The 22,393-nt window shown below is 36.6% G+C and overlaps 1 long non-coding RNA gene across 3 annotated transcripts; it reads left to right on the forward strand.

Annotated features, from left to right (window-relative positions):
- The first annotated feature begins 386 nt into the window (after positions 1–386).
- LOC113287705 lies at positions 387–3,850 on the forward strand. Of its 3 annotated transcripts, none has more exons than XR_003330265.1 (4): positions 387–676; positions 2,401–2,827; positions 2,905–3,263; positions 3,802–3,850. It is a non-coding gene; the product is annotated as an uncharacterized LOC113287705 (long non-coding RNA). The 3 variants fall into 3 exon arrangements; XR_003330266.1 differs by having other exon boundaries at positions 3,807–3,843; XR_003330264.1 differs by lacking the exon at positions 3,802–3,850 and having other exon boundaries at positions 2,905–3,520.
- The last annotated feature ends 18,543 nt before the right edge of the window (positions 3,851–22,393 follow it).

The raw sequence follows: 22,393 nt of genomic DNA on the forward strand, positions 1-22,393 counted from the left end.
AATTACCATTGAAATAATTGGTAAAATGATGAAATGATGAGGGTACCAAATACACCACAATATTTTTGGTCCACAACCTATTCAAGACTCACCTTATATAATCTTCTTTAAGCAGCAATCACTAAAATATTATTTTAACAAGATATTCACTTGGGAGAAGGTTAGTCCGGTTGGGCTAATAATGTGGGATAAGGCCAAGTGACAATCGAGGAGAGTTAACAGGTTTCACGGAAGAAGTTGCACAAACCGTTTGCGTTATCAGCTGCAAGCCGTTTGTACCTTTAAACACTTCACTGGCGTGTTCATGCCCAACACAAACCACTATTTCGGTTTCCGAACATCATAATCATATGTTACTGCGTAACACCCTAGCATTTGTCTCCCCAAATTTCCCTTCACGACCAACTACCTAATTCCATTTCTCTTCATTACTCCTACCGACATCACCATCAACAACTTCTCCTTCCTCATCTTCCATCAATTAATCTCCCCCCATAACCACTCAAGGATCATCTATCTCTCTCTCTTACAATCACATTGTCAATAATAAAATCTAGCCAAAACTAGGTTTGCGGGAGCTATATATAGCTGCTACACCATCAGAAGAGGAGACAAGCATTTAGTTGACGCTGCAAGTAGTATGCAGAAGGGGGGAAATGGCACAGAAACATTTATGGTGAGTGGGTCTTGATTTATTGTTGAATTAAACCTGAATCACTGTGGGAATTGATGAATAAAATAGAGGTTGGGATTGTGAATTAGGGTATTCGGTGAGAATGATCAGAATGAGGAATTAGCTTCTTTTGTTATTTACATCTTCACTATAACTTTGAAATCATCAAATTTAAGAAATATTAGGTTGGATTGCATCAATGAATATCTCAATTACCGAATTTCATGTCACCTGATTTCATTTCTAGTTTCATAACTAGGTAGATGGAGCCCGTAGATGGAGCCCTTAACTTACTGCTAGTTTACTTATGTTAATGGAATTGTTCTTGTAAAGTTTAATTGAATAGGGATCGGTTTAATCCTTGTGTTGCAATGAATAACTTTCACCTTGAGTGTCTTGCATCCTTTGTAGTTAGAACAGTTATGTGTTGTGCATCAACTTGTGATAATCATGTTCAATTAATATGTGATCACTTGTGACATAACAAGACAGAGGTTGATACTCATCCATCTGAAATCACCTTGGATATGCGGCAGACTTGAATCTTCACCGCTATCTTTTATAAGGATAAGAATAGTTTCATTAGCTGAAAGTTCCTAGTAGAGGTTAGTTTCATTAGCTGAAAGTTCCTAGTAGAGGTTATGTGGTGGATTTTAACTGCCCTAATACCTTCATATCCAATGTTTAAATCTGTTATTTCAATTTCATTTTTGTATGATGTTAATAACAACTGTCTCGTCGTATCGACAATCCCTTGATCTGAACTAGTATATTTAGACTTAAGAATTCAACTCCGTATCATCCAAGTCCCCATGGGTTCGACCTGTATTTGCCTTGTTCTACATAGTAGACACCGTGCACTTGCTGTTTAGTATAACTGTAGGAATTTTTCTATTCCTACCAGTAATCGCCTCAATTGATCTTGTTACACGCTCCTTACATCTTTGTAAAACTTCTGATGCTACACAATAAGATTATATTTCTTGTGAGGGAGGTGCGTATGAAGTGTCTTGAACTGATTTCTATAATAGATGTTCTCTTTCATATTAGTATTTATGGGACATAAATGGCCGGGAAATTCTTAGAAAGCTTAAGTATTAGCACCTAAGAGCCCGTTCGGTTGGGAGAATTAGAATCCTATGAATCCAATTCCTAGGGAATGCGCCGAATTCCTTGAACCAAACGGGGCAAATTAACTCCATGTAATTGGGAATTTCAATTCCTAGGAATCCAATTCCCTCCATAGATTTCCATTGCATTGGTCCAGTGATGCAATGGAATTGGATTCCGGGGTAATAACAAAGGTGATTGGATTATCTCAACCGAACATGAATTTTTTGGATTGGAATCCAATTCCAAGAATTGGATTAGCCCATAATTGAATTCCTAGGATTCTAATTCTCCCAACCGAACGGGCTCCAAGTGTTACATATGAAGTTTACAGTTTTCGTTTATGTGGAATTGGTTTTATGCATGCTGAGATTCTAAGGAAACGATTTCAGTTGTAAAAAATTCTACCATGAATCATTGATGAGTATTAGAAGGGAAGGACCTCCAAGACTATGTATTTATTTTCTGTCATAGTAAAGAACATTGAAAAGCAATTGAGGCCATGATACTTTAATTGAATAGCTCATAGGTTCTGCATATAAATTGTCTATTTTGTCGAAATTTAAGATTCTCAAAGACACTGTTTAACACTTATTCTCTTTCAAATCCTTTGACAGGTAGCAAAATTGTCGTCGAGTGTACACGTGCCACTTACAGGTAGAGAGAAAAGATTAAAGGATTGGTGGGGCAGAAAATGCTAAACGTGGGACAGATGCAAAGGCAAAAAAACTCGGACAGATGCGGGACTGAGAAAAAGGGAGAGAAAAAGCAACGTGGCGCCCATCCGTGCTTCACGCCAAAAGCACCCCATGCTAATCCAAGGTCCAGGGAATGCCACCTCTTTTCCCGCATCTGTCCAACGTTTTTTGTCCTGCGTCTAGCGGCTCCAGTTGGGGAGATTGTTTTCACTTTCTTTAGAATTCATCCTAGTGTTAATCTCTGAGGCAAACTAAATCATTCGCAGATACTCGCCTCATCTACTCTCTAAGCTGGAGGGACTGTCTTAATCAGTCTCCCCAACCTGCTGCGGTGAGCACTAATAAGGTACTCACTCTTCTTTATAACTCTGTAATCTTATTTACTGTGGATATTGCTCCGTAGTTATTTTAATTTTTTCGCAGGCCGGCTCTACATTCGAGCACAAGGTTCTAGTTGTTGGATATCTAGAGATGCAAGTTCTTGTGTAGAAATGGCGGAAACCATGGAGAATATTGCAAATTTAGCTTGCCCTATTGTAGTACAGAACGTGCTCCAAAGATGACGTGCTCCCTGTCTAATCCAATTCTTTAACCAATGGTAACCTAGCTTGAAGAATTTATAAGTTGGTATAAAATGAAGAAAATGGAATCTCCTCAATTGGTCTTGTTACACGATCTACCTCGGAAACACACCATCGGGTGCGGAAAGTCATGTGGAGACGACTCATTAAATTGTTGCAGAAGGGGGTATGAAGATGAGATAAGATTTCAATACATTGATGGTGAGTTGGTCCTACTTGATATCATTTTCGCATACCCTCTCTCCATTTTCTGTTACTTTCCTACGGACCTTACCTACCTCTCTCTCTCCTTCTCTCCTTACTTGCAAGACGAAACTAGTATGACGTGTATGTAATGGTGTGTTTACTATTTTCATGATCTCTCCATAGAACTGCATTACAACATTTTTGTTTAACTTCCTTTACTGTCAGAAATGGTGGTCCTTATTGAAGATTTAGTATTGGACTTTTATAGTACATATGGGTTTCACTTTTCCCTCTTTAGTTTCTAATCTTATATTTTGATTTATATGGGTGTTTGTTGATGTTTACATATTAAAAACCCATGTCGTATTGGTGATCTTGTGTTTGAGCACTTACCTTTCAGATGAGTAGTGCTAAGGTTGTATTTATATGTTAGAGCACTGCTCGGTCGAACTCGCAAGCTTTGCTATCCCAAGCTTGTTTGTCAAGTTTAGGTGTTAAAACTATAAGTCTTCATTTCTAGTTTACTTATAGCTATGTCTCGGATTAATGTTAGGATAGAATGTGTAGTTAATCTTAGACTTCACGACGTTCATCGATTGAAGACGAAGATCTATTATGGGGAGCTTGGAGGAACTTCATCAACAAAAGGTATGTGGAGACTTAAACTCATCTATCACTCAGAAGTCTATTATATTCTATCTCCTATCGAGACTAAGTTGTATAGCTATATAGACTTTACATTATACACATTTGATATTTCGAGCTGAGTTTAACTCGCTCATATCTTTCTCGAAATATGTGTTGGAAAGCTTTTTGCTTTAACTACGTTCATCATTGTTCTTGACGAGTTTATTTGGAAACAATTTATTTGTTAGAAACTAAATAATGAGTCAAAAGATGATCATATGAAAATCGTCTTGTAACATCTTACATGATTTGTGTGACACAGTCATTTGACGTAGACTCGGGATGTTTCGTATTGATCATTCGATCACTTGAAAATTACTTATAAGCTAATAGTTTGTGTGAGACAGCTATTGTCGTCTTTTAAGGATGTTTCAATTATTGAAATGGGAATTTAGAACAATTAACCATTGTATGGATATAGCACAGTATACATACCCGTATGCAAATGATATGTGCATTATTTGCACTAGTTTGGTACTCAAATGCTTTGTTTTATTGGTAGTTTTTGTATCATTATGCTTTTTATTTCGTTTGCTTTTGAATTTGTTAGGTATTTGAGGCTATCTTAACCAAAAGGAAGTGGAACTCGCTCAAATTCGAGATTTCTTCGCATCACCTTGAAGAGAACGAAAAGACGAAGGCAACGGTGAAAGAATGAGGTCATTCCGACCTCGTATGAAGAAGTATGAAGCATTTGAAGCAAGCTAAAGTTGTGAAAGTCAGAGAATGCACAGAATTGATAAAGGCACACACGCCTTTTATTAGGGGCAGCCTAAGCAGCTCTAAAGGAATTTAAACTGTCAGTCCTCCAAGACTGACGGTAGAAAGAAGCAATTAAGGCTGCCGTGGTCTTCTCCATTGCTGACACGCCTGTATAGTTAGATGATCATGATTATTAACAGCAGGTGGAGCTGTGAAGAACTAACGGTGATGGAAAATATGATGCTGCTGCCGTATAATAAGGAGATGTTGTTGCTGGTGATCGATCGGTGCTGTGTATGGTGGTCTGTTGGTTACTCGGTGGAGAATGATGGCAGACGAGGAAGGTATGGTTAACTGATGTCGATGGAGTTGGTTGACGTTGTTTACAGCCGTGGGTGATGAAGAAGAACTCAAATTCGAGATAAGCAATGGTGCTGGTGACGAGATGGAAGGAGGAGTTTATAAGGAAAGCAGGGAGTTGAGTCTACGTGATTAATGGTAGTAGATAATAGCAGCCATTCGTAATGGCCATGGCAGAGTGTACGAAGGATGGCAGGGAGTGAGTTCGAGGCTGTAATGAAGCTTGAGAATAAGTCAGGGAAACGAGAGAATGGTATGGCTTGTACACTGACTACGGCTAGAATGGCCGAGTTATGAGATGGAGCTCAGGTGAAAAAGAGAAGAGTTTCGAGCTCAAACCTGTTGTTGCTCATGATTCATTGGCAGTGGTGATGATTGATCGATGATGGTGGCTTGCCGCTATTATCGGTGTTGGACATGAATGATGATGATGTTTTGATGGTTGTGCTGATATGAATGAAGAAGGACTCAAGCTCGAGTCTGTGATGGAAATGGAACGAGAAGAGTAGGAGCATGATTTGCCTATGGTAGTTAGCTCGAGCCTGAGTTGGAGAATAATGAAGATGGTGACGATGGCCATTGAAGTAGTCTGGCTATTGATTGATGCTGGTTACGGTACTGAGCACAACGGAGAAGGTAAACTTGAGTTTGAGAAGTTGAACATGCATGGCAGTGACTGAATAAGTCGAGAGAAGTGAGGAGTCGGCTGTTATATGTTGGAAAGAAAAGAAAAAGTTTTGAGAAAGTCAGGGGATTAGATTTCTCACGGAGGGGACAATATCTGTGAGTGGCTGTGTTGAGAAACCAAAATTCAGGAGAAAAATAATTTCATGGAGGGGCCTGGTATACGTGAGTCACTGACCGGCGAAAAAGAAAACTCGGAAGAAAAAAATACTCACGGATATATCTGTGTCTGCGGAAGAGTAGTTGAGGACCGTTGGATGTTCTGCACTGTCAGTTCTGCATAACTGACAGGCCAACTCTGATTTGTGGGCTGGACTTTGGCTGAACTGACGAAGCCCATTGGCTGGGAGATGATTTCTGCACGGTTATAAGGCAGAGTTTTCTATTTCGAAGGGGAGATATCTTTTATCATACACTTTTGGGAAGAGACGAACAGGAGCTAGGGTTTGGAGTTGCGATTGATAATCACGATTCTAGGGTTTGCTTTACCTATTCCCTTTTATATTTTTCATGGGTTTTGAGAAATCCGTGAGTAACTAAACCCTTTCTTATTGGTTAGAGATGTAGTCCTAAGTTGGAAAACATGTTATTCAATTGAAGTATTCACTCTCATTCATTCATAATTTGTTAGTGTCGCGTATGTTCTAGCGTTTATATATATGATTGATTGCTAGTTTGTTTAAGTTGCAAATTAAATGAGCATGCATTCATATCTATTGCTAAACTAGGGTTTGAGATCCGGAATTGTCAAATAATCCTTGTTAGAAGTAGCATAATATAGTTGTTAACGACGGGATGTTTCCATACAATTATATGTAGAAGCGTAACCTAGGTTAAATCCGTGTTGCTCTTGCGCCGGATTGCTTAGAATAACCTCAACTCATAAATATTAGTTTTTTCATTGGGTTAAACTTGTGTGGCTCTTGAGCCGAGTTATTTAGTGAAAAGGATTCAAAGTGCGGCTCTTGCGCCTTTGATGATAGTAGGAGTTTTGCCAGAGTAAGCCTGCGATAGGACGCTCTAGGGTTATTGATATCGATAGAAAATGAATGGTCAGATTGATTCAGTTGATAACATGTTGGAAGATGGAAGATGAAACTCTAACCAGTATTCTCTGATATTCATATTATTCTATTTGCTTTATTCTTATTTAGTTATAATCACAAATAAAACACCCCCAGTTTCTATAAGTAATCAAAACAATTTGACAACTCATATCTCCATGTGGAACGAATCTGTTCTTATAACTATACTCTTATTTATAATTGTGAAGTGAAAGAACTTCAATTATTTTTGCGTCGGCTGACAACTGACCAAATTTTGGCGCCGCTGCCGGGGAGGCATAGCGGATTGTTATTTTGTTTTTGATTTCTTATTTTTAGTTTTTAATTTTTTTTTGAGAATCGTGTTTCAGGTACCTACGTCTCATGGATGGACCATATTGGAACAATCGTTACGGTTTTCAACCTCAACAATATGACAACTTCCAATCAATATATGGGTATAATCAAAACCAATTTATTGGCTATGATCAATATCCTATGGAATATTGTGGTCCTTGTACGTACCAAGAACCTTATGGCGGGTATGTGTGTGAACAACCACAAGGGTTGGAGGATTCTTATGCTCATGAACAACAAGTCTCTAACTTTTTGGACAAACTTTCCAACTTACAACAAGAGGTTCAAAAAGCTAAAGAGACTAGAGACGAGCAACTCCAAAAACTTCGTGAAGGTATTGTTAACTTACGAAGAGGTATTGATCAATATAAGGAAGAAAGGTATGAGGAAGAACTTTGCTTTCAAAGCAATAACTATTCTAATGTGCCCGTGGTTTGTGATGAATATTTGATTGATGCTAATGTTGAAAAAGGCCAATCTTTGGGAAGTTTCGTTGATAATTGTGTAGCTTACTCAAGCGTTGATCTTTATAATGATCAAGAACCTATTCAAAAGGTAGAGCTCGAAGATGATGCAATGAGTGTTCTAAAGAAATTCCTTATGGATAGAATTTCATCTGCAAAAGAGTATGTGCTGAACAACAAGGAGGAGTATGTTGAGAATGTGACCGTTATGACTAATATTGTGGAAGACCCAATTGAGCTTGCAAATGATTGTAATGATGATGTTTACGCCGAGATTTTGGTTAAGGCAGAAACGAACGAAGAATGCTTGCAAGGTTTGATAGACCACGATGTGCAAGAGGTAAATAATTCACGTAAATTCTTTAAGCATGAAGAGGATACCATAACACAAGAGTTCCAAGGTTTGTCTAACCCTTTGCCTATTAATCCTTCTCCTTTACCTCTTATTAGCTTGAATGTATGTGCTTCGAGAATATTGTTAAAAGAATTTGTTTCTCGATATCTGCCATTAGAAACATTTTATTCTCATACTATGAATGTTTGCAAAGAAGAAACCATAGAAGTTCCCGATTTTTATGTTCTTTATACACTTCCAAGTGTAGAAAAGAATAAGTGTGGGGGAAACTTCTATGGGGCGATAGATTCAGTTTTGTTTTCTTGTAATAATATGTGTGTGAAGCAAGTATTTGCAAAACAGGTTACATGGAAGGATCCCCAACTTTTCAGATTATTGGTGTATGGGGAATTTATCTTGCAAGTCGGGCTGACGACTTTAAACTAAGCGCTTAATGGGAGGCAACCCATAAGTTTTGTATCTTAAACCATTTTATTTTTTGTTTTTATTGTTTCATATCATATTTTCATCCCCATGTTTAATTTCATTGAGTCCGAAATCTATTTTATAAGAAAATTATGACGAGTACCTTTTCGTCAGAAAAATTCAGACTGCGCATAGTTCAGTCCAGAAACCATAACTGTCAGACCGTTTGTCGAAACACTGTTCCCTTTTGAAACTATGTATAAAATACGTAGATGAACCACTTTTGTGAAATGGAGTTTTTCCTAATTCCTTAACAATTTGCACAGTTTTTGCGTTTTATCTGCTGCTATGTCATAATTCAGAATTTTCAGTTTTCCACATTGAGGACAATGTGAAGTTTAAGTGTGGGGGAGTATTTTGCATATAGAGTTTTTAGTTTTTTGCCTAGATTTTTCAAAATTTTGTATTTATTTGCATAAAACCTCTAACTTTTAGAGATTTTAGAGTCACTAGCATACTTCTAGGTAGGTTTACATAGAGATCCTGACCGACATAACTGAACTTGGAAGTGTTAGGGAACTACATTCGGATTTCTTACAAATTGGAGTGTTAAATAATGGATTTAATTATGCGGTGATGAAAATGAGGTGCAGGGAGAAATGCATTATTATATTTGCTGATCAATCGTTAGTGGAGACTACCCATTTTCATATCAACCGAGGCACCAGACCAGATTTCTTTATAAATGACTAAAGAGCTTTCTTTTGAGTGTGTGTCACTGTACGTTAATTCCGGGTAGAATGGTGAGCTACCCAACCTCCCACCAATAGAAGCACTAATTTTGATCTCTTGAGTTCTAATTTTTTCAATCATGAGGGTGACGTCTATAGATGAAAACCACCTTCTTGTAGTTTGATTTGCAGTTAGCACCATTCTCTCTCTCGCTAACAACAGGTCCATAGAAACACATCATCGTCAACAAGCGGAGCGACATCAAAATCTACAAGGAAAGTTGAAGACGTTTGAGGTTTACAAGCAATGGTACAAAAATGAGCAAATTTCATATCCAAGTAAAGCAACATACAATGGGCAGATTTTTATATACAAGTTGAAGACTTATTTACAAGAGCGAAGAAAATCAAAAGATGAGAATTATATTGAAGTTTATGATACGAAGACAATATAAGTTGTGAATAATCAAGCGGTAAAGTACTATTTTCATGGGTATAACAATTTCATTGTTTATTTTATATCCAGTTTGTAGTTATTTCTCTTGTCAAGTTGTCATAAAAAAAAAAAAAGAAGACAAGAGAAATTCTTTGTATTATTTTGGTTTGTATTTATTTTTGTATCCATTTAATAAAGCCATGGGAAGAAAGAAAATTTATGAAGAAGTTTCAAGCAACAAGGAATTGAAGATAAAGAGTTACAAATTGTCGAAGTTCTACGAAGTTCAAGAGTTTATCATCAACAGTTGAAGACCGAAGACGAAGACCAAGAAGATGAAGAAGACGTTTCTATTGAATGATGTGAGAGTGGTGCTACCAATATTGCCGATCGAAGGTGAGTGAGTACTCCCATCCTTGCATATAGTTGATTTACTTTCTAAGAGATCATCAGAAAAAGTCTTTTAATTTTCACTATTTTGTGGAGTCTCCAGAAATAATTCGGAAGGTTTCCTTCCCATCATTCAACGTGTGTAGGATTCTCTCTTCATTCCTACCTACACACATGTGAGACCCATAAAAAACCGTCTTATTGAGTGCAATTATCATAAAATCCTTTTAAGTGAGGCAGAAGTCTAGGAGAAATGCTTATTGATCGCTCTCAAACACGCATTCTCTCATTATGGTGTGGATATTTCTCACTCAAGATTTAAGAATGAATATGTTCTTTGCTATTTCTAACTTCTTATTACTAGCATGCAGAAACTCGATGTCATCATAACTCCTTGGATGCTTGGGACGCTGGAACGCTTTGAAGTTGGAGTAGGTTTTGTGGGTATATCTCTAGTAAACCCTCACGAGAATATAACTCGTCCACCAGGGACACCCAGGGGTTTAAAGGCTTGTTGCATATGGTAAATACAACCGTGTCCTCGGCGATAGGGAGTTGTTGTACTTTATTTTATTTTTGTAGTTTGCTCGAGAACTAGAAAAAGGTAAGTGTGGGGGAATTTGATAGGTGCATTATTTGCACTAGTTTGGTACTCAAATACTTTGTTTTATTGGTAGTTTTTGTATCATTATGCTTTGATTTCGTTTGCTTTTGAGTTTGTTAGGTATTTGAGGCTATCTTAACCAAAAGGAAGTGGAACTCGCTCAAATTCGAGATTTCTTCACATCACCTTGAAGAGAACGAAAAGGCGAAGGGAACGGCGAAAGAATGAGGTCATTCCGACCTCGTATGAAGAAGTTAGAAGCAGTTGAAGCAAGCTAAAGTTGTGAAAGTCAGAGAATGCACATAATTGATAAAGGCACACAAGCCTTTTATTAGGGGCAGTATAAGCAGCTCTAAAGGAATTTAAACTGTCAGTCTTCCAAGACTGACGGTAGAAAGAAGCAATTAAGGCTGCCGTCGTCTTCTCCATTGCTGACACGCCTGTATAATTAGATGATCATGATTATTAACAACAGGTGGAGCTGTGAAGAACTAACGGTGATGGAAAATATGATGCTGCTGCCGTATACAGAGGAGATGCTGTTGCTAGTGATCGATCGGTGCTGTGTATGGTGGTTTGTTGGTTACTCGGTGGAGAATGATGGCAGACGAGGAAGGTATGTTTAGCTGATGTCGATGGAGTTGGTTGACGTTGTTGACAGCCATGGGTGATGAAGAAGAACTCAAATTCGAGATGAGCAATGGTGCTGGTGACGAGATGGAAGGAGGAGTTCATAAGGAAAGCAGGGAGTTGAGTCTACCGTGATTAATGGCAGTAGATAATAGCAGCCATTCATAATGGCCATGGCAGAGTGTACGAAGGATGGCAGGGAGTGAGTTCGAGGCTGTAATGAAGCTTGAGAATAAGTCAGGGAAACGAGAGAATGATATGGCTTGTACACAGACTACGGTTAGAATGGCCGAGTTATGAGATGGAGCTCAGGTGACGAAGAGAAGAGTTTCGAGCTCAAACCCGTTGTTGCTCATGATTCATTGGCAGTGGTGATGATTGATCAATGATGGTGGCTTGCCGCCATTATCGGTGTTGGACATGAATGATGATGGTATTTTGATGGTTTATGCTGTTTTGATGGTTTTGACCTGGTTTTCTGACTGAATTGAATCGGTGTTGACTCACCGAGTTACCTTGTATTGACCTGACTTGACTCAGTTGACCGTTGACCAGACTTTGACCTTGACTTGTACTTGACCTCAACTTACGTTGGCTGTTAGTTGAGCCCGTTGATCTCTAGAGACCGTTAGTGGACCAAATAGACCAGGCCTTAGTTTAATAGACTGGCTTAGTGGACTTAGGCCTTTGGCCAGATTTCTCAATTAGTGTTTTTGGACCACTTATGGTCTTTATTAGCCTTTTTACTTATTCTACAAAGTGTAGATATTCATAAGACTTAGCTATGGACTATAAAATCAATCTAATTGGACTAGTAAACTTTTAGTTATGTTAATGATTGATAGTAAAAAGGTGCGGAACTATAAATGGGCTTAGAATCATTAGATAGACTTGTATGATTCTTGTATGAGCCTTTTGGCTATATTCTTAGACTTCTTGTGTGATTAAAAGTTAGTCTATATTAACAATGATCGATTAAAAGGATGAACCAGTGGATGGCGGATCTCTAGGTAGTCGTGGCTTGTCATCAAGAGAGGTGGGAATACTTTTAACTCTTTTGAAACCATTGTTTCTTTTACAAAAGTTTATGTTTAATAAACTCATGCATTGTCAGTTTGTACATTTCATGCATTGTTTAGTTTGTATTATGATTGTTCTGTTTATTCTTTGAATCTTTCCATGGTTTGGCAAGGACTTGTAATGTTTGAATGTCAATAAGAATTTTTATGGGAAATAAGAATTTCCACCTGTGGTATATAGGATACGCTCCTTCACATTTATACCTATAGCTCTTATGATATATTGGTTGGCATTTTGCGAATTCGTAATTGTCGACATCCATATGTACGATTAGATGTGGATTTGCGAGTTCGGAATTGCACAACCATATTATACATTGTTTGACGAAGGAGTTTGTCCATATACATATTTGTGCATTCCAGTGACTTAGTCACTGATGTTTGGGAAAATATTAATTGTTTTCCAAATCTTGCTCATGATATATCTTTAAAGTTAAATGTTATTCCTACTGGGCACTCTGTGCTCACCCTTTTCCACTTTCAGTTTCAAAGACTGATCAAAGCTGCACAGCGAAAGCTTCGAGGAAATGACTCCGTTAATTAGTTAAATATTGATATATATATATATATATACTATGTTGTAAATTTTATTGCAAACCAAATGACTATTGTATATGTATCGCTTGAAATGAGTTCTGGTATATATATATTTTTCTGAGCGGGGTTAGTTTTGGGTAAAGTTTTGTAGCAGATTTCTTAATTGAATGTTTAAGTAAATGATTTAGATTCATAGTGCCTCTTTATTTAGTTTAATCTGTTGGTTTAGTTAGATTCTAGCTTAGGGGGCGCTACAGTGTTGGTATCAGAGCTCACTATTAGATCTTATATGGGAAACAATAGGAATAGCCAGTCCCAGTTAGTGAACTTGATTAGTTTAGAACTGGGTTGGGTTGTGAGATAAATCTTAATCACCAAAAAAAACTATCTACAATTAAAAGAATTATTTGATTGATTGATTTTTTTGTTTGCAATGAAGTAAAAAAAATTTGTAGGGTACACCAACAGAATTAGCTGATATGGATTTGGGAATAATTGATCTAAATAGTATGAACAGGTACACAATTCAATACTAAAAATAGTGAGATTAGTATTACTGAAAAATCTTGAAAGTCACATATATATACTTTTTAAGCACCTTGACTTATAAGTAAGGTCAATAATTTATTATCACATAAATGTTAATAATACTTTTGGGACTCAATAATAATTGAAAGACTAGTTAGAATAAGAGTTCGACCATCGATGTTAATAATAAAAATATTATTATAATTATTATAGGATAATAACAACAAAATGTAATTTTTATTAATAGTACAACTTAAAGATTATTTAGCAATAACATAAAATTTAATTACCATTAACTTTTATCGGCCTAAGAAATAAGAAATAAATGTTATATTGATAATACAATATTAATACCAAACGATTATGGCAAATTGTTAGTGGTATTTACTTATATCCAGTCACATAATGAAATAAACAAATAGATACGTTGAAGATAATATGTAATGATTCGTATAACTAAATTGTTTAAAATGTTGTGAACTATTTATATATTTTACGAAATAAATTATAATACTTACACCAATTACGATAAAATTTTAGAGACTAATTAATTTTAATAAATTAATAATTAGTTAATCCGTCACTGGGGAATAATGAAGGTTGTGTTTTCTCTGTTCGTAGGAAGGCATTGTTGGGCTTGGCCAACCTTGACAGGGCAACTGCATTCAGAGATGACCGATCATAGAAGCTTAGTATTATTCTTTAGGAAACGGATAGATATAAATTCACTTAGAAATAAATTCGTAGGAATCTCCTTTGTAATTAGAGACAGGTATTTTCTAAAATAGAAATCAGTGTAAGGAACTTAGAGACTAAGATTTATAAGTTCCGTTATATAAATTAGTGTAAGAAACATAGACTTTCCTATTTGATAGAACTTAAATCAACATAGTAGAGCCACAAATTTTAGTTGTAGAAAGCGATATATAGGTTTGTGGTTTGCTTTTTGTTGTTTGTGCTTAGACAAGAGATGGGATTATTCTTTAAAGTGGAGAGTTTTTGAAGACTGGAAGGATGGTTTGATTTTCGGGGACGGAAATGATATAAGGTGGGGAGAATGTAAGGACCCTCAAGCTCGTCAACGCTATTAGACCGGTCAAGTGTCGAAATAGAAGATAATAACTCGATTAGTCTAGCACGAACGTTAATTAATATAAATTAATATAACAACGACTTAGATATAAAATTAGTACCGCTGGATAGATCTCAAAAAGTTACGCGGAATGGGATACTCGAACGTGTCATCCGGATATTGGAGGAAGAAGAAATCTTCAGTTTAGCATGAAGGGAAAAATAGACTTTTTGAAGTGGACCTCCTGGCTTCCCATATCTTTTGGATGGGAGCCTTTACCATTCGTGTTTGGCCTTATCAGCACCGAATCGAGCAGATAAGCTCATTATTTCTTCTTCTTCTTTCTTCTTTCTCTTCTCGTTTATTCTCTTTCTTCTTCCCTGTCTTCTGCTGCTTGCGATTTTGAGTGAGGTTTGAGAATTCGTTGAGAGAATCAGTTGATAAGAAGGAGTAGATTAAGTGGAGGATGTTGATGATGAGATTAGAGGGTTCGATTTGAGTTCAAGATATGGAAGATTTGATTAATTAAAGATGGAGTTGAGTGGTTGATGATGAAGAACAAAAAGGGTTGTTGTTCAATTGAGTTTCTGGAGTGTAAATCAGAGAATCGAAGTTTGTAATTTCTATTAGGGTTTCTCAGAGAATTGAATTTGAGTTCAATTTGAGTGACGATTAAGGAGAATTAGACAAAATTATTAGATGGGTGTGGTGTTTTAAGAAGTGAATCGAAGTGCATCTTAAATTGGAGAAGAGGATATTTGAGAATTGGTTTTAGGGTTCTCCTGAGAATAAACGATGGAACTGAAGATTGAGAGATAAAGACTAAGGCTCGGTCCTGTTAATAAGAAGGTGATGAAGATGTTATTAGGGTCGAACCTGAACTGAGGTAAATCTTCTAACTGAATTGAAGATGTTTATAATTATTTTGATTGTGTTGTTGTTTGTTTTGATGAAGTTGTTAATGGGAAAGTGATTTCTGATGGCTATGAACCGGAGATTTAGATGTAGTGTAGGTTTGTGTTGAATTACAGGAAACTGTTGGTAGTGGTTATCTTGATACTGAATAAAGATGCAAGGTAGTTGTAATTTCTGGTAGTGATTGAGAAAATGATGTGCTTGGTATTGAAGTGGTATCTAGGGATGGTGGTGTTGGTGATTATCTGAATTGAGTATCTAGTGGTTGTTTAAAGAGTTACAATGCAATCTAATTGAACCGAGTTAGTGGTGAACTGTAGAAGTTGTTGGCGGAACGGTAGATTGAAGTTTAGATGAATATGGTTATAGAAGGGGAATGAGTGTAGCAAGTTAGTTTTACAAATGGTGTTAGTCTGGGTTGGTTGGTATCGAGTCCAGTAACTCTGTGATACCGAGAAGCTATAAATGGTAACTGATGAAGAACTGAGATTACAAGGATTAGGTGGAAATTGTAAATGGTTACTGGTGATGGCAATAAGAAATGAGTTCAATTGCATAATCAACACATATTGGCGGTAACTATTCTTTTAAGTTAATTTTGTTAAGCTATTCTTCTTGATTGTTGAGTGTATGTTGTTAATGGAGCCGAGATTAAAATGGAATGTGAGTCTGTAATAGGAGGAACATATGGATTGAAATTACATGGAGACAGGTTAGCTATTGTTGGTAGTGTAAGTGGTGACAGATTCATGAACTGGTTGTGTTGTTGGTTGATTGTCTGAATTGAGATACAATTGTGACTGTTGAGAATGGAATGAGATGAACTGATATTAATATTGTGGGAGGTTGTAGCTCTGACATTGCAGTTGAGCTGTTGATCTTTGGCAGCGAGGTTTGGAACTGAACTCAGTTGAATGAGATAGAGAAGTAGATTGTTAGAGTTAATCGAAGTGTTAATGATTCAGGTTGTAAGAGCTGTTATGTGACTGGAGTTTTAGAAAGAGAATTAGATGATTGTGTTGAGATGATCTGAGTATGGCTTACAGCTGCAATTGCAGGTAGGTTGTGTTATTTTTGTAAATCAATTTTGAATTATAATTTGAATGAAATGTATAGTGATTATTTGAACTTCTATTCTTGAGACTTAGGCCTGTTAGTCATCCCAGTCAGTTTGTCTGACTGAGTTAGTTTAACTGACTGAATTGAATCGGTGTTGACTCACCGAGTTACCTTGTATTGACCTGAGTTGACTCAGTTGACCGTTGACCAGACTTTAACTTTGACTTGGACTTGACCTCAACTGACGTTGACTGTTATTTGAGCCGGTTGAGCGCTAGAGACCGTTAGTGGACCAAATAAACCAGGCCTTAGTTTAATAGACTGGCTTAGTGGACTTGGGCCTTTGGCCAGATTTCTCAATTATTGTTTTTGGACCACTTATGGTCTGAATTAGCCTTTTTACTTATTCTACAAAGTGTAGATATTCATAAGACTTAGCTATGGACTATAAAGTCAATCTAATCGTACTAGTAAACTCTTAGTTATGTTAATGATTGATAGTAAAAAAGATTAGAACTATAAATGGGCTTAGAATCATTAGATAGACTTGTATGATTCTTGTATGAGCCTTTTGGATAGATTCTTAGACTTCTTGTGTGATTAACAGTTAGTCTATATTAACAACGATCGATTCAAAGGATGAACCGGTGGATTGTGGATCTCGATGTAGGCGTGGCTTGTCATCAAAAGAGGTGAGAATACTTTTAACTCTTTTGAAACCATTGTTTCTTTTACAAAAGTTTATGTTTAACAAACTCATGCATTGTTATTTTGTGCATTTCGTGCATTGTTTAGTTTGTATTATGATTGTTCTGTTGATTCTTTGAATCTTTCCATGGTTTGGAAAGGACTTGTAATGTTTGAATGTCAATATGAATTTTTATAGGAAATAAGAATTTCCACCTGTGGTATATATGATACGCTCCTTCACATTTATACCTATAGATTTTATGATATATTGGTCGGCAGTTTGCGAGTTCGGAATTGTCGACATCCATATGTACGATTAGGTGTGGATTTGCGAGTTCGTAATTGCACAACCATATTATACATTGTTTGACGAAGGAGTTGTTCCATATACATGTTTGTGCATTCCAGTGACTTAGTCACTGATGTTTGGGAAAATATTAATTTTTTTCCAAATCTTGTTCATGATTTCTTTAAAGTCAAATGTTATTCCTACTGGGCACTCTGTGCTCACCCTTTTCCACTTTCAGTTTCAAAGACTGATTAGAGTTGCACAACGAAAGCTTGGAGGAGTTGACTCCGTTAATTAGTTAAATATTGCTATATTTATTATGTTGTAAATTTTATTTGCAAACCAAATGACTATTGCATATGTATCATTTGAAATGAATTATGGTATATATATACTTCTGAGCGGGGTTAGTTTTGGGTTAAGTTTTGTAGCAGATTTCTTAATTGAATGTTTAAGTAAATGATTTAGATTCATAGTACCTCTTTATTTAGTTTAATCTGTTGGTTTAATTAGCTTCTAGATTAGGGGGCGCTACACTTATGTTCTACCATTTATAAATCCATGTATGATTGATTGCTAGTTCGTTTAAGTTGCAAATTAAATGAGCATGCTTTCATATATATTGCTAAAGTAGGGTTTGAGATCCGGAATTTTCAAATAATCCTTGTTAGAAGTAGCATAATATAGTTGTTAACGACGGATGTTGCCGTACAATTATATGTAGAAGCGTAATCTAGGTTAATCCGTGTTGCTCTTGCGCCGGATTGCTTAGAATAACCTCAAATTATAAACATTATTGCTTTCATTGGGTTAAACTTGTGTGGTTCTTGCGCCAAGTTATTTAGTGAAAAGGATTCAAAGTGTGGCTTTTGCGCCTTTGATGATAAAAGGAGTTTTTCCGGAGTAAGCCTGCGATATGACGCTCTAGGATTATTGATATCGATATAAAATGAATGTTGAGATTCGTTCAGTTGATAACATGTTGGAAGATGGAAGATGAAAACTCTAGCCAGTACTTTTTATCTCTGATAATCGTATTATTCTATTTGCTTATTTTTATTTAGTTATAATCACAAACAAAACACCCTCAGTTTCTATAAGTAATCAAAACAATTTGACAACCCATATCTCCATGTGGAAAGAATCTGTTCTTATAACTATACTCTTATTTATAATTGTGAAGTGAAAGAACTTCAATTATTTTTGCGTCGGCTGACAACCGACCAACAAACTGTTGTAAGAATGATTCAGGTCCGGGAACCAAGTATGCATACCCGTATGAGAACGGTTTTAACTGTTAAAGCCCGGGAACCAAGTTTGCGTACCCGTTTACAAACTGTTTCACCTGAGTTCAGTCTGCAATGACAGTATGCGTACCCGTTTGCGAACTATCGGAAAAGATCAAAGTCCGGAAGTATAGTCTGCGTACCCGTTTGCAAACAGAGTTGGTTTAAGTTCTAAAATCGGTTATGTATCATTTCGTACTCATGAAAAAATACATTCATAAATTAAGGAATGCAATATTTGCAAACCGTGGCTAAAATGTTCATAAACTGATTCTTTTGAATCAATCCAATCTTGCTTCAGTTGTGTCTTGTATACTTCTATGAGAATATAAACAATTGAACAACTCTATGAGTAACATGATTAGATTCATTTGATTATAATTCGATTTAGAAGTGTTAAGATGAATGTGTTTAATACAAAAGTGTTAATATGACTAACTTCGGTTAACTATTGTTGAGACAACTCAATATACACGTTTAGGTACGGTTACCCATATCTAAGTGAAGGTATATTTCATTTGTGTGTAACAAGCTAAGACCATCTAACAGTGGAGAGATATTTCTTTGGTTTTAAGCAAACTTAGCTTGAATCTTAAAACAAGTTTTCATTAACGATGAATATTGATTGCTTTGTTTCAAAGTTATCAAACCCTGATTTGAATACTATATTAGGTAGAACTCTAGCAACTGGAAAACCTAATCCCCACACCTCTTGTGTGATACTAGTTGCTACTAGAGTCAATTCTACTTTAACCTAAGTTTTCCTAAAACCATTATAGGTTAACGACTTGAAGACTTCATTGGGATTCTGAAGCCAGACCCAACTATTTTGTCTAGTAGTTGCGTGTTCTGATCTCACTTGTTCTATCGTATTAAATACTATCTTCTCTAAGATTTGCTCGAGAATTATCTCCGATAGATAAGATATAAAAAGTAATCACAAAGCTCCCCGTCTCATTCTTTGTGATTCCACAATAACTTTTTCTACTGCCATATAGTTAAGTTATTGTGAGGAGATTGATATTTCTAGGCTGTTCTTCAGGAATATAAGACCGGATTATCAATTGGTTCATGTTCACATTGATTTATCAAAAGACGAAATAAAAACTTCATAGGAATTTTTGTGGGAGACAGATTTATCTATCAGAATAGACTTTTCAGTGGGAGACAAATTTGTTTATCAAGTCTTTGACTTTGGGTCGTAGCAACTCTTAGTTGTTGGTGAGATCAGCTAAAGGAATCAAGTGCGTAAAGTCCTGCTGGGATTCAGAGGCATAAGGAACGCGATTGTACCTTAATCAGTGTGAGACTGGTTAGGGCTCAATTACATTCCAGTACGAAGTTAACTTGTAGTAGGCTAGAATCTTTAGCTGTTTAATACGGTATGGTGTTCAAATCTGGACTAGGTCCCAGGGTTTTTCTGCATTTGCGTTTTCGTCGTTAACAAAACTTCTGGTGTCTGTGTTATTTATTTTCCACATTATATTTTTATATAATTGAAATATCACAGGTAGTGCGTAGTTCAATCAATTGGTAAATCCGACCTTTGGTTGTTGATTGAAATTGGTTGGCACTTGAACATTGGTTTTTGATACCGTTGAAGTTATTTCTCATATCAATCGGGCTCACAGATTTCTATCTGTTCGATTGCAGATTGTATTGAGAAATTGAGATATAACTCTTGAATGTATTTCGTTGGTTGAGTCTGACTGTCTAGTTGATTTTCTTGGAATTATATTGGAGTTAGTCCATACAAATTGCTGAACGAAATAGTGGATGTGATTATTAGACCCCGCTCTCTATTTTTTATGGTTTATTTAATTAATTGTTAGATTGAGATGTTGTATCCATACGTTTTGTGTGCAGACTCCTTTTATTCAACCAATCATATCACAAGATTTTAGTGTGTGACAGTTGTTTCCATCTGAGATAACAGAAGTCGTTTTCTGTTACAGTTGTATTTCAGCTTCGAAAATTCTTTATAGCCCCAACAAACCTTCCCCACACCCTTCCCACGTGACGTGTCGTCACCTTAATGGCCTAATTCAACAATAATGGACCCATGTTAGCTCCAGAACCAATGAGGAATGCCACATCATTGGGGAAATTGGTGGGTGGTGTGTAGCACGATCGATGTCAGCACCTCCTGTATTTTTCCCTTCTGTTCTGTTGAGTCAAGTCTATATAAAGACTTTCACCATGTTTGTTTACTCCTGACTCATCTGAGTCGTCTGGATCTGAATCATCTGGATCTGAGTGAAATCACCTGACTCATCTGGATTTGAGTCGATATGTTTGTTTTGAGTCAGATCTGACTCATCTGACTCGGAAATAAGTGAGTCAGTGGTTTGGTCCCATGAGTCAGGGGTATTTTGTTACCTGACTCAAATGAGTCCGAGTCAGGGATTATATCTGAGTCATAGGTCGAGTCAGATCTGACTCAAAATGGAAAACAAACGGTCCGACTGCTGACTCGGTCCGAGTCAGGGGTTGACTCAGATTCAGACGCCGAGTCAGCTGCAAACAAACAAGTTCTTTGTCCCGTAACTTTCATTTTTTAACTTTACAATCAATACATACCATTTCTTACAGTAATCAGATGTGATATGAAAGCAGAGTTCACACCATTATCTCTTTCCCTCTTCAATGATGACTCGTCTTCTAGAACAAACTTCACCTACTCACCACAAAGTTCCTCTGCCAAAAACTTCAAATGTCAGTTTCTTTATTGCCCAAAGCAAAAATTGGGCTGCACATACACATCTAATTTTATAGAGCGTCCGCAATGGATGCAAGACAGGGACCCTACGTATCGCGGCCGCATAACAGCGACCCTACGGGGGCGCGTACGTGTTTTATGTTGGGACGTAGCAGAGACGCGCGCGTATGGATTTATTTTTTATTCCAGTCCCTATAAAATTTAGAAATTAACGAGACAAAATAAAAATTTTCTAGATGTTAATAGGTCTTCAAATCACAAATCTATTAAACAAGAATATACGTTGGTGACCATTGTTTCCGATGAGCTAAGACAAGAATATTATAACCAATACAGCGACACAGATCAACTTCGAAATGTGGATACCATATTTTCTTATAAGTTCAAACTGTAAATTCACATTAACTGACATGTGCTAGCTATAAAAATTATGAGTTAAGTAAGGTGAAGTATAAAAACTTGAAAGATGTGCAATCAGATTACAATTCATTCCGCAAACGGTTTGCAAATTTCTTTTGACGGAGACAACAAATAAAAAGGGGCATGAGAACTTATCCGCTTTGAAATTTGAAGTAGAGATTAAGTAGGCTCAAGCTCAGTGGCGGATCTAAACCTAGAGTTGGGCTAGCTTAAGCCACCCCCAAGTTCAGATTTTTTTTTTAAAATGGATAGTGAAGCTTAGCTGATGACAATACAAATCCAGTTGAAATTGTTATCAAGCCACCCCTAGCATGCATAAAATTTTCCCAAGCCACCCATAGTTCCAAATCTTAGTTCCGCCCTTGCTCAAGCTATACTTGCACACTTTCTCAAGATACAAGCGTATATTCTTCGTTTGGAACGATACTTGGAAAGGAAATATCATGAAAAAGAAAACCTGCAGATTGAAGAAACCACAATAAGTAAGAAACTAACCATTATAGGCATACTGCCAGAAAATAGGGGTGGTGGTGGTGGGTGTTAAGCTTCTTCATTTAACCCAGCAATTCACAAGCAAAGTAGACTTCTAAAGTATAAATGAAATGCCATCATAGTTCAATATGCCAATATTTCATAAAAATAGACTAAGGTGAAAACGAGAGCCTTATCCACTCATCAGAATCATATGGAAGCTAATAACTAC

The sequence above is a fragment of the Papaver somniferum genome, chromosome 6 (assembly GCF_003573695.1).
Source record: "Papaver somniferum cultivar HN1 chromosome 6, ASM357369v1, whole genome shotgun sequence".
Classification (NCBI taxonomy): Eukaryota; Viridiplantae; Streptophyta; class Magnoliopsida; order Ranunculales; family Papaveraceae; genus Papaver; species Papaver somniferum.